General features: G+C 41.2%; 1 long non-coding RNA gene across 2 annotated transcripts in view; it reads left to right on the top strand.

Moving 5' to 3' along the window:
• The first annotated feature begins 6,158 nt into the window (after positions 1 to 6,158).
• The window catches only part of LOC144770444 (uncharacterized), a 35,051-nt gene continuing 31,357 nt past the window's right edge, over positions 6,159 to 9,852 (top strand). The window contains exons 1-2 of one of the 2 annotated variants that reach the window (XR_013598900.1): positions 6,159 to 6,314; positions 8,493 to 8,645. This is a non-coding gene — a long non-coding RNA (uncharacterized LOC144770444). Of the gene's footprint in view, positions 6,315 to 8,401; positions 8,646 to 9,852 lie in introns of those variants that run through there. The other variant, XR_013598899.1, reaches the window with a different exon arrangement.

Genomic DNA, 9,852 nt, shown 5'->3' with positions numbered 1-9,852 from the left:
TTGTTAATAATAATATATTTAAACATATATATTAATTATGTTAATATTGGAAATTACATTTAATACAAATTGTTGATGTTTTTGTTTTTTATTGTTGTGGGATCCATCACTTTCCCTACTGTTGCACTCACTGGAGTGGGAATAGTAATTTCTATCCCTCCGCTATCCAGTGCTTTCCCTACTGTTGCACTCACTGTAGTGGGAATAGCTGTTTTTACCCCCTCGCTATTCAACATTTCCACTACTGTTGTATTTATTTTGTTATTAAATGTATGTTTTATTCTTTTTTTTAATAGTTTAATGTGTTAAATAAATATAGAATATTTTATTTAATTTTAAATTATATATGTGTATATTTTATTTTTATAATAGTTAAATACATGTATTTAAGTATATGTATATGTGCACTTTTTTGTGTTTATATTTATTAAATTAAGTTTATTAGTTATAATTAGTTAAAATATATATTATGTTGAATTTATTTTTTTAATAATATTAATATTATTCAATTAATTTTATTTAAGTTAGGTAATTTTTTTAAGTCGATATTTTTTAAAACAAATTTGTCGATATTATTGTACTTACCTGTTTATGTATAGGAAGTCCATATTTTTGTTATCGATATTTTTACATCGATATTTTTTTCATCGATCTTTTTAATATCAATATTTTAACCTAAATCTTAACCGAAATCCTATATCCAGGAGTGTTTTTTTACTTCTAGGTAGCTCTGACATTTTTGCTGTACCTTCAGTGTGAAATCGGGAAAAATGTTATGATGCTGTTCTCATATCAGATATCTGGAGTTTTGCGTGTCACCTGGAGGAAGACGTCTCTGTTGCGGAAATTAAACACACATGGCAGAATGGGCCGTGGAGGAGCGCCCAGCCTCGGTCTCCCACGTGGCACCCTGTGCACCCTCTCTATGGAGAAATATCGTGAGAGGCCTGCCGCTTTTAGGTGATTAGTGATGAGGTCCTCAGCAAACAGATCTGTCGCAAGGCCTTCTGCTTTTCCAGCACGCCAAGAATTCAGACATTGTTGCACCTAGCCCTCCCTTTGTAATCCTCCAGTCATTGTTCTAGTCTCTCTGTGGTATTTTGTTGCTCAGTGACTTGGGTTTTGAGCAAGGCCACATCAGACACTAGTTACTTGGTAGTAGTCTCCACTTCCTTAATTCTGGCATTTGTATTTTGAATGTCTACTCTGATTAGTGCCACCTCTGAGGAAACCAAATCCATTCTGGCCTCCAGAGAGGTGCGAACTGTTGTGATCGCCAACATGATGTCTTGTAGCGTCAAGTTGTCTTTCTACCCCTCTCATGGTGATGGCACGTTTTCGTTCAGTATCTCCCCGTAACCTTTTGTCTGGTCACCTTGGCCCTGCTGCCATGTATATTTGTCCAATTTAGTCTGCAGCGAGGCGTGGCCCCTCTGCCTCCTGCCATTGCCTCTCGTGGAGCTCTTCTTGGGGGCACCCGGGTGGCCGGAGGATGCCAGCTTATCGCTGCTGCCTGCCCGAGCCGTTGTAAGAGGGCCCTACTCGCCCTGTCAGTTTTCGCTGGCTCACTCTTTCCCAGGTGTCTCTACTGTGGCAGCCTCTCGTTGGATCCTGCCCAAGGATCAGTATTCTTCTCACCGCCGGGCTGGATGTCTCTATTTGTCTCTGTGTGTCCTCGTGCCAGGGTTCAGCATCACGTCTCCGCCTGGGGACACTCTTCCATGAGTCTGCGTCTCGGGCCGCTCCCTGCCTGCCGGATGCACATCCTGCTTTCTTTACGGCTGCCGCCGACTGCCTCGGTACGGGCCCGTGCAGAGGGCCATCTTGCAGGGGTCTAATCGAGGTCCGCGCAGTGGCTCACCTTACCTGTTTCATGGCGGTTGTTGGCCATTTTTCCTCCGCCTCGGTGGAGTCTACGGACTCTTCAGGGTGCTCTGCTGCCCAAAGTTCGCTCATTGTTGCGGATAATAATGCAGCTGGATTGCGATGCCGTGCTTGGGTGCCGGAGCCGTGTTAGTGTGCGGCCATTTTCGGTGTCTGTTGATATTTGATCTTCTCTGTTGCTTATACCACTAGATTCTGTTTCTTCGATGACGGCTTGTGGTATATGTTCAACTGACTCACTAGATCTGAAATGTCTCCTCACATTTCTTTCTCTACTCATACATGTCCCTTCATCAGGATCCTTTAGTGGCTCATGTAATGATTCAATGGTTCCTTTATCCTATTTTATAAGACAAAGAAAGGCAGTAGGACAGTTGCATTAGGATTTATCCCTATTACTTCATTAGTTAGACCCAGACAGTCAACTGTTTCTGATTCTACCGCCAACAAAACACTACACAAAACTTCTTAGCACAGACAGGACAGGAGTGTCTATTATCTACACATGTGTTATCATTGATAATCTCATAAATCTATTTTAGAAACTTCACATGTCCACCATTGATGATGCCCAGACATCATAATTAATATAGACCAAATATATAAATTGCCCAACCTGTAATTACAGGAGTGTACATTAGTAATACACAGGAGTCCTGGAATCTTGATGAAAAAATCTAGATTTATTTCCATACTTTTTGTAGATGTAAACATGAATTCAGCCTATCCAACACGTTACATCCTAAACGGACTTCATCAGGGTTGTAAGTAAATGCTCAAAACCAGGTATATCATCTCTAGTTAGGCTTTGCGTTTTAATTGAGTTCATCCCAGATGATAGTATAAAAGATGAATCATCAAATATTCTATGTTCAACTCCAATGTATTTATTCCAACCCTCCATCTTCCTCATCAGAAGTGAATTTATTATAATCAATTATATTGCTCTTCCTTGGATCCAAAGCAACAGCTACCATCTACCGGGTTCAGAGTGTAACCTGTATGTGCTAAGTAGTTCTTTTATCCTCATTTTCAATTCTGCATATTCAGTGGGTATTTCCATACCACCTTGCAATTTCAGGAACATGTACAGGTGAGAGATTTTGCGGTACTTCTCCCCCTCTGGTCCTTCTGGATATACTGTCAATGGAGGCATCAGATTTGGTTCCAAGAACACTACTTCTTCATGAGTGTGTTTGAAGCATGCCCTCAACCAGGTATCCCAGAACACTAGACAGCAGTTTTAGTAGTCAGGATAACCTGGTATTTCCACCTTGGCTCCAGGCAGGATTTTTGCATGTGCTTTTTTATCAAAACCCAGTCACCTGGGTTAACGTCATGGGACTGCTCCTGATGTGGACTGGCAGTAGTAGCAGCTCCAATCTGGTGAGAAAGCGAATGCAACATTAGAGTTAATCCTTTGCAGTATTGAGTACCATGTCATCGGTGATGGTTTGAAGCGCATTCGCAGGCACAGCAGGATGTCACATAGAACGTACGATGAGAATCTCATTTGGGGACAATCCAGTTCTCCTATCAGGGAGGCTCTGAAGACTCATCAATGCTGATGGTAAAGCATCTGGCCTTTTCAGAGAAGTGGATGTACTATATTTGCCTTATCGAAACATCTTCTAGAAAATAACAGTTCAACGTGGAAAATAAGGCTCAATGTTAATGCATTATTTTCAGTTAACATGGCATCGACAGTTAGGCTAATGAAAATCAACAAAAATGTACTTCATTTGCAGGTTTATAACATTTAAATATGATTACTTAATACAAAATTAGCAATTAGTATTTGTGCAATTTAAATGTAGATTTTGACATATGTTTAACAGCAATAATTTTTGTTTGCAAATGAAATTTGCTTCAGCATCTATGTCAAACTGACCTGTGGGACAATCTGGCAGTATCCGATAGGCTGCTCTAACAGGTTAGTGAGTAGCCAAATATTTTGTCCCTTTTAAAAAAAAAAAAATGTCTCAGCCAGTTTGGCAGGATCCAACTTGCATGGTCAGTAAATGATACTGCCCGAGCGAGGACAGTGGTAACTATCTCTGGGTGTGTCAAATGTCAATGATTTGAGATGGAGCAGCAACACAGGTGATGTTATAATGAGCAATTACATTTAAAATCCACAAACAATCCATCTGCAACCAGAAACATGTTTTGCTGCATCCCTCAAAGACCATCAAGAAAATATTTCCCAAAGTTCAGAGCTGCCACAATTTGCAGATGGGGGCCTGAAACATGCCATACGTGCTCGTAGGAGGATGACAATTTACAACCTATGCTCTGTCCTGCTCGTTTTTAGTTTCTTACTGGACTAAAGTATTTGCCTAGACTTAACATGTGCTGGGGCACAGCATCACCTGCAATCAAGACTTCATGTCTTCTGGGATTTATGACAGGAACCAAGCACAATAAGATGATATGTAGACTCACAGATCTACCCTGATCCTTGCCAAACGACAGCCTGCTGTGTTGTAGAAGGGGGATTGTAAACCCTGGGTGTCACAATGCAAGACTAAGCTAACCAATGGTTAGTGGCTGAGGGTAGAATCCTTTCTTAACTACAGAAGAAATTGAGGGCTTGACCTCAGAATACGCAGTAGGGCATGTTCTTTTGAGGTCTAGCTTGACAGCTTGCATGCGCTGTTGCTGCAAAGGGTATTGTTTACAATAATTGACTTGAAGCCCACCCATTACTTACCATTTAGTCTCATCATTGTTACTCTTTGCTGTTTCCAAATTCACCAATATGTCACTTCCTTTAATTTCTGTGGCACATGGACCAAGCACAGATTAATTAATTTTAATTTGTGTCTGTGCACTGTGCTTCAGGTACTATTTATTATCCTTGTTGTTGTCCCATCACCTCACCCCTACCCATTGTCCTTGCTTGCAAGTGCCACACTACCTTCCCCCTCCTTGCTTGCATGTCTTCCCCGCCTAAAAAAGTGCTATGAAGTGGTGCCTACATTTTTTTAAAAATGATGTGCAGCCATGTTGTACAGCAATGCTGCAGTGCAACATGGCTAAAAGACATTTGTAAATTGTGTATATTAAAGCAGAGCATTCTCCCGACAAGCATGGGTATTATTATTAATATACATTGTTTATGGTCCTTGACAACTGCCTCTTGTGATGATGCAACTATAGAAACAATTACATTTGAAAGATGTTGCACATTGCTGCCTGGGTCCCATCGGCCCCTTTCTTAGATTGGCAGGCTAGATACAACAGTTTATGCTGGGCGAGAGGAGAACAGCACAGGGAACAGACAATGTTTGTTATGTAAAAGGTCATTTTTTTGAAACAGGTGCACATCACATATAATCCCTAGCTCTTTGCCTTACAAACTATAAACCTCACTATACAACAAGTCAACTAAGTTGATTAACCTCTCAACGCTAAAGTTCCCGTCCCCCCACAACATAACCTACACCTGTCTAGATCCTACCCTGCTGCACAATTGAAATGGTGATCTATAACATTCCCTAATTGTTAACTTACCTCTAACAACATCTAAATATCAAAAAATCGTACAGAAACTTTAACTTTCCTGCCTCATTCCAGGTGTCCTTCCTCAACACTCACCCCTTTGTCCTGATTCGCCTATGGCAACAACAATAACTTTCATTTAAAACCATGCCCTTTATAGGCCAACCGCCCAGCACCTGCTTCAAGTGACAATGAGTATACAGCACAACTTCCCAGGTGCACATCACTTATAATCTCTAGGCCTTTGCCATACAAACTGTAAACCTCACTACACAACAAATAATCACCTACGGTCATTAACTCCCCCTAAACCCCCCCCCACATACAGACCTAAACCTGCCTGCGCACTCAAATTTGGGAACTTGAACCTCCCCTAACGCACAACCTACCTCTAAAAACATCTAAATATCTAAAAAATCAACAGCTTAACTTTGTCTTTTATTTCTCATCCAGGTGTTTCCCTGCCACCTTCCACTTTATCCTGATTCGCCTATAGCAACAACAATAATTTTCATCTAAAACCATGCACATCACAGGCCAAACACCACTCAGAAAAAGTGCCTTCATCGATGAGCGTTCAAAGTGCTAGCTAGATCTCCCGTAGTTACAAAAAATACAGCTGCATCCTGTAGCGAGACAAGTGGACTCCATATGCCCATGCCTTCGTCCCTCTAAAATACTGCATCTCCCTATTTGTAATTCTCCAAGCTTTATGAATGGGCGTGGGGGGGCGTGGCTAACGCCCGATGAAGATGGCGGCATACCTGTAGCTCTCCTCGGGAGGCGCGGGTAATGGGAGTCCTGACGGCGCACTACTGACGACTTTCCGCTCCGGACCTGACCGAGAGGCCGGCGGAATGTGAGGGGCGTCGTCCGGTGTCCTTTCTAGACCACGTTTCATCGTTTTCGTGCTCCTGCCACATTAAGTGAGTGACGAGACTTTCTGAGAGGCTGCAGGTGCCATTTCGTCATACCGCTGACGGAGCTCTGCTTCTAGCGGTGAAGGCTTCTTGCACAACTGTCTGTTTTCTAATGGAAATGCTTGTATGACAATCTTCGCTTTTGCTGCCAGCTGGTTTTTTGCCTGCCCCACGCATATTGCTGAAATGTGAGCTTTTACCTCAAGCTCTGGTCGCTTTTGTTTTCGCAGCCACGACAGTTTAATGTACTGCGTCACCTCAGCCTGCATTCTGAGGTATTTCTCTTCATCAACAAGTGCCCTTTGAACTGCCCCTTGAACTGCCTCCTCTGATTAACAGTTCTACGTGTGGGAATCGCTTCAGAAACATTGCATCATTCATGTTTTATCTGACACTTAGACTCAGAGCTACGTTTGCGCATATACTGTTTACCTGCTTGCATGTTGTTCATTTTCTGGATTTTTGTTATGGAGTTCTTTTCTTACTGCCCTAGCCAGTGGTTCATAGCATTTCTCTCATTTTTTTTTTTTATGCTGCATTTTAATTTATGTGCTCTACATAGTTTTTATACAAAATGTTTTCACTATTAGGGCTTTGATCCACAAGGTTTCCTTGCTACCTTCATTGTGTTATATGCTTCTTTCTATCCAGTTTGACTGCATGCTGTTTCTTTTTTCACTCTTTTTGGTCAGCCACCTTTCCTTGCATATAATGTCATAACGTTTTTCTTAGTAGGTGGTTTTTATTTTCAGCTTGCACCATTTAATGAAACTTGACGATGTACTGTTTATTGCAGTGGTTTATTGTGCATGTCTCATAATTTTTTTTTGATAAATATACTGCTATTTCTATTCTGTATGGGGAGCATGTTTAACGCAATCCACTTAACCCCATTTGCTCAGGTACTTTTATAAGGCATGGGTTGCAGTATTATATTGTGAGGTTCATTGGGTTGTGGCTTGGATATGTTTTGGGTGTTCCTCCTCCATTCTGCATGACATTTGCGATTTGGTTATTTCATTTTCATTTCTGCCACTAACTCCTGCTTTCTTGAACCTGTGCACTTTTTATATGGGGAGATTACACAAAGACTTGCGCAAACCATCCACCACTGTTAAAAAGAACTTTGGTTATACGGGGTCCCGCTACCAGTGTCTTGCGATGGAAGACTTACCTGACATCACACCTGCTAAGGGGTCATCGACATCCTCTGTGGCATCATTGCCTGTTGCAAAAAAAGGCACAATCAAAAGATTAAAAAAGGATCCTCCTTCGCCTCCTACGCAGGCGCCTTCTGCTACCACCATTGACTTACTTTTGGACGAGATACGGGCACTGCGTCCTTTCATTGAAGAGACTAAGTCCACGCTACAACAGTTGTCAGACAAATGGCTTTCGGTTGATGAACGGATTATTGCTCTTGAACAGAATGTCGCCTCAATGGAGTCCTCTATATCCAAGGTAGATCCAGTCTGTGCACAAATCTCCATCCTCCATGAGCAGATCGAGAATTTAGAAAATAGGAGTAGACGTAAAACCTACATCTTTATGGCCTTGAAGAGGGTTTGGAGGGTTCTGATCCCATTGCATATTTCAAATCTTTCTTGCCTAAGCTTCTCCATTTGCCGGAGGACACCAACCTTAACATTCAAAGGGCGCATCGTCTAGGCTCATTCAGAGGTACTCTCTCTTCTGCTGCTTCACTGAGGAAACCTAGAGGTGTCATTATGTACTTCCTTGAGTATACTGACTTACTTACAGTCTTATCTGCAGCAAGGGCGATGAATCGAATCACATGGTCTGGTCATCCTTTATTCTTTTCGCAGGATTATGCCAAGTCAACAGCTGACCGACGTAAGGAGTTCTTGTCCCTTCGTCCTCAATTGCGTTCTTTGGGAGCACAATATGGCTTGTTCCACCCTTGCCTTTTCAAGGTGACTATTAATAACAAAACTACCACTTATGATGACCCCTTGAAATTGAAAAGCTTCCTATATTCCCACTCCAGCGAGAAGATGGATACTGCATCTGCGTCAAGCTCCAAGTAGTCTTCCGTTATTGTAGTGGTGTTGCTTTATTGTTCTGCAGTTGAAGTTATGACAATGGATTGGTTTTCATATTCTACTTTTTGTGAGACATTATGGGTTATTATGTTTGATCTCATGTTTCTTTTCAATTGTACAGATTCTTGCCCGGCTCCTTTGGTTCCTTTCCTATGTTCGTGAGGTCCGTTGGGTCTTTTCCCGTCCCTCGTCCTTCCCTTTGAGCTATGGTCGCCCCATCGTTCACGTGGCTTCCACCCTCCCACCCCTTGTTTGGTGTTGTTCCGGATGTTATGTAAGTTTTTTCTCCTACCCTTTTTCCTAGTGTTTTTTGTTATTTGGTCGAGATGTATTTCTTGGGTTCTTATTCATGACCTTCCCTCTCCCTTTTCTTTCTCTTATTCAGATGCTTCTGATTTCTTTGTTATTTATCACTCCATTTTCAGGTTCCCTTTATACTTCTTCTACTTTTTTCCCTTAGATCTTTCATTTTCTTCATCTATTTTCACTACTCCTGATTTTAATTGTCTGACGAGGTTATATTCCTCTATTTCTTTCCTCGACCTACTTGTATGGTTCTCTAGGTATTATTATGTCTGTTTCTTCTGTACTTTTCTATTTTCTTCTACTGTTAGTTTGGTCTTTCCTTCTTCTTTTGTTTCACTACTTTCCTTTCTCATCTCCTTTTTTCAGTATTCTTCTAGCTTATGCCTTCCATTAATTGTTTCTCGTTATTTCTTTGACTTTGTTTTTTACTTATTATTGATGTCTATAGTACGGTTTTTGTTATCTTATTATATGCCTTACACATGCATGATTATTTCAATTTTTACTCGTACGCACCATGAATGGTTTTCCATGCTTCACTTTGCTCTTATTATGGTATGCCGTTGACAATTGTTACATGGAATGTTAGAGGCCTTCATTCCCCAATTAAAAGGCAAAGAGTATTATCCCATATTGCTAAACTTAACGCAGATATAGCTTGCATACAAGAGTCTCACCTCTCGGCTGAAGAGTCTGTCAAACTGAAGAGAGGTTGGGTGGGAGAGGTTCATTTTTCCCCGGGGGATGGTAAAAGAAATGGAGTTGTGATTTTATTTCGTAGGTCGCTTCCTATTAAAGATGTTACAAGTTGTACTGATCAAATAGGTAGATGGGTTTTGGTTAACTTTACTTTAGATGGGGTCCCTATGTCTATTTTAAATGTTTATGCTCCAGTTACTGGTGATGCCTCTTTTTGGTCCTCCCTGGCCCCTCAGATCACACAAAATTACAATGATAATTTCATTCTAGTTGGAGATTGCAACGAGTTTCTAGACCCATTCTTGGATAGAAAGTCAGCTACTGCTTACATTCCCCATAAATCACATAAATCTTTTACACAGCTCATCCACCAATTTAAATTGCTCGATGCATGGAGATTATGCCATCCTACCCTGCGAGAATATTCCTTTTTTTCCCCGCCTCATCACACTCAATCGAGACTGGATTATTTTTTT

This window comes from Lissotriton helveticus, chromosome 1_1 (genome assembly GCF_964261635.1).
Source record: "Lissotriton helveticus chromosome 1_1, aLisHel1.1, whole genome shotgun sequence".
Lineage (NCBI taxonomy): Eukaryota > Metazoa > Chordata > Amphibia > Caudata > Salamandridae > Lissotriton > Lissotriton helveticus.
Note: the sequence above shows the minus strand (reverse complement) of the source record. Positions and strands in the feature narration are given on the sequence as shown.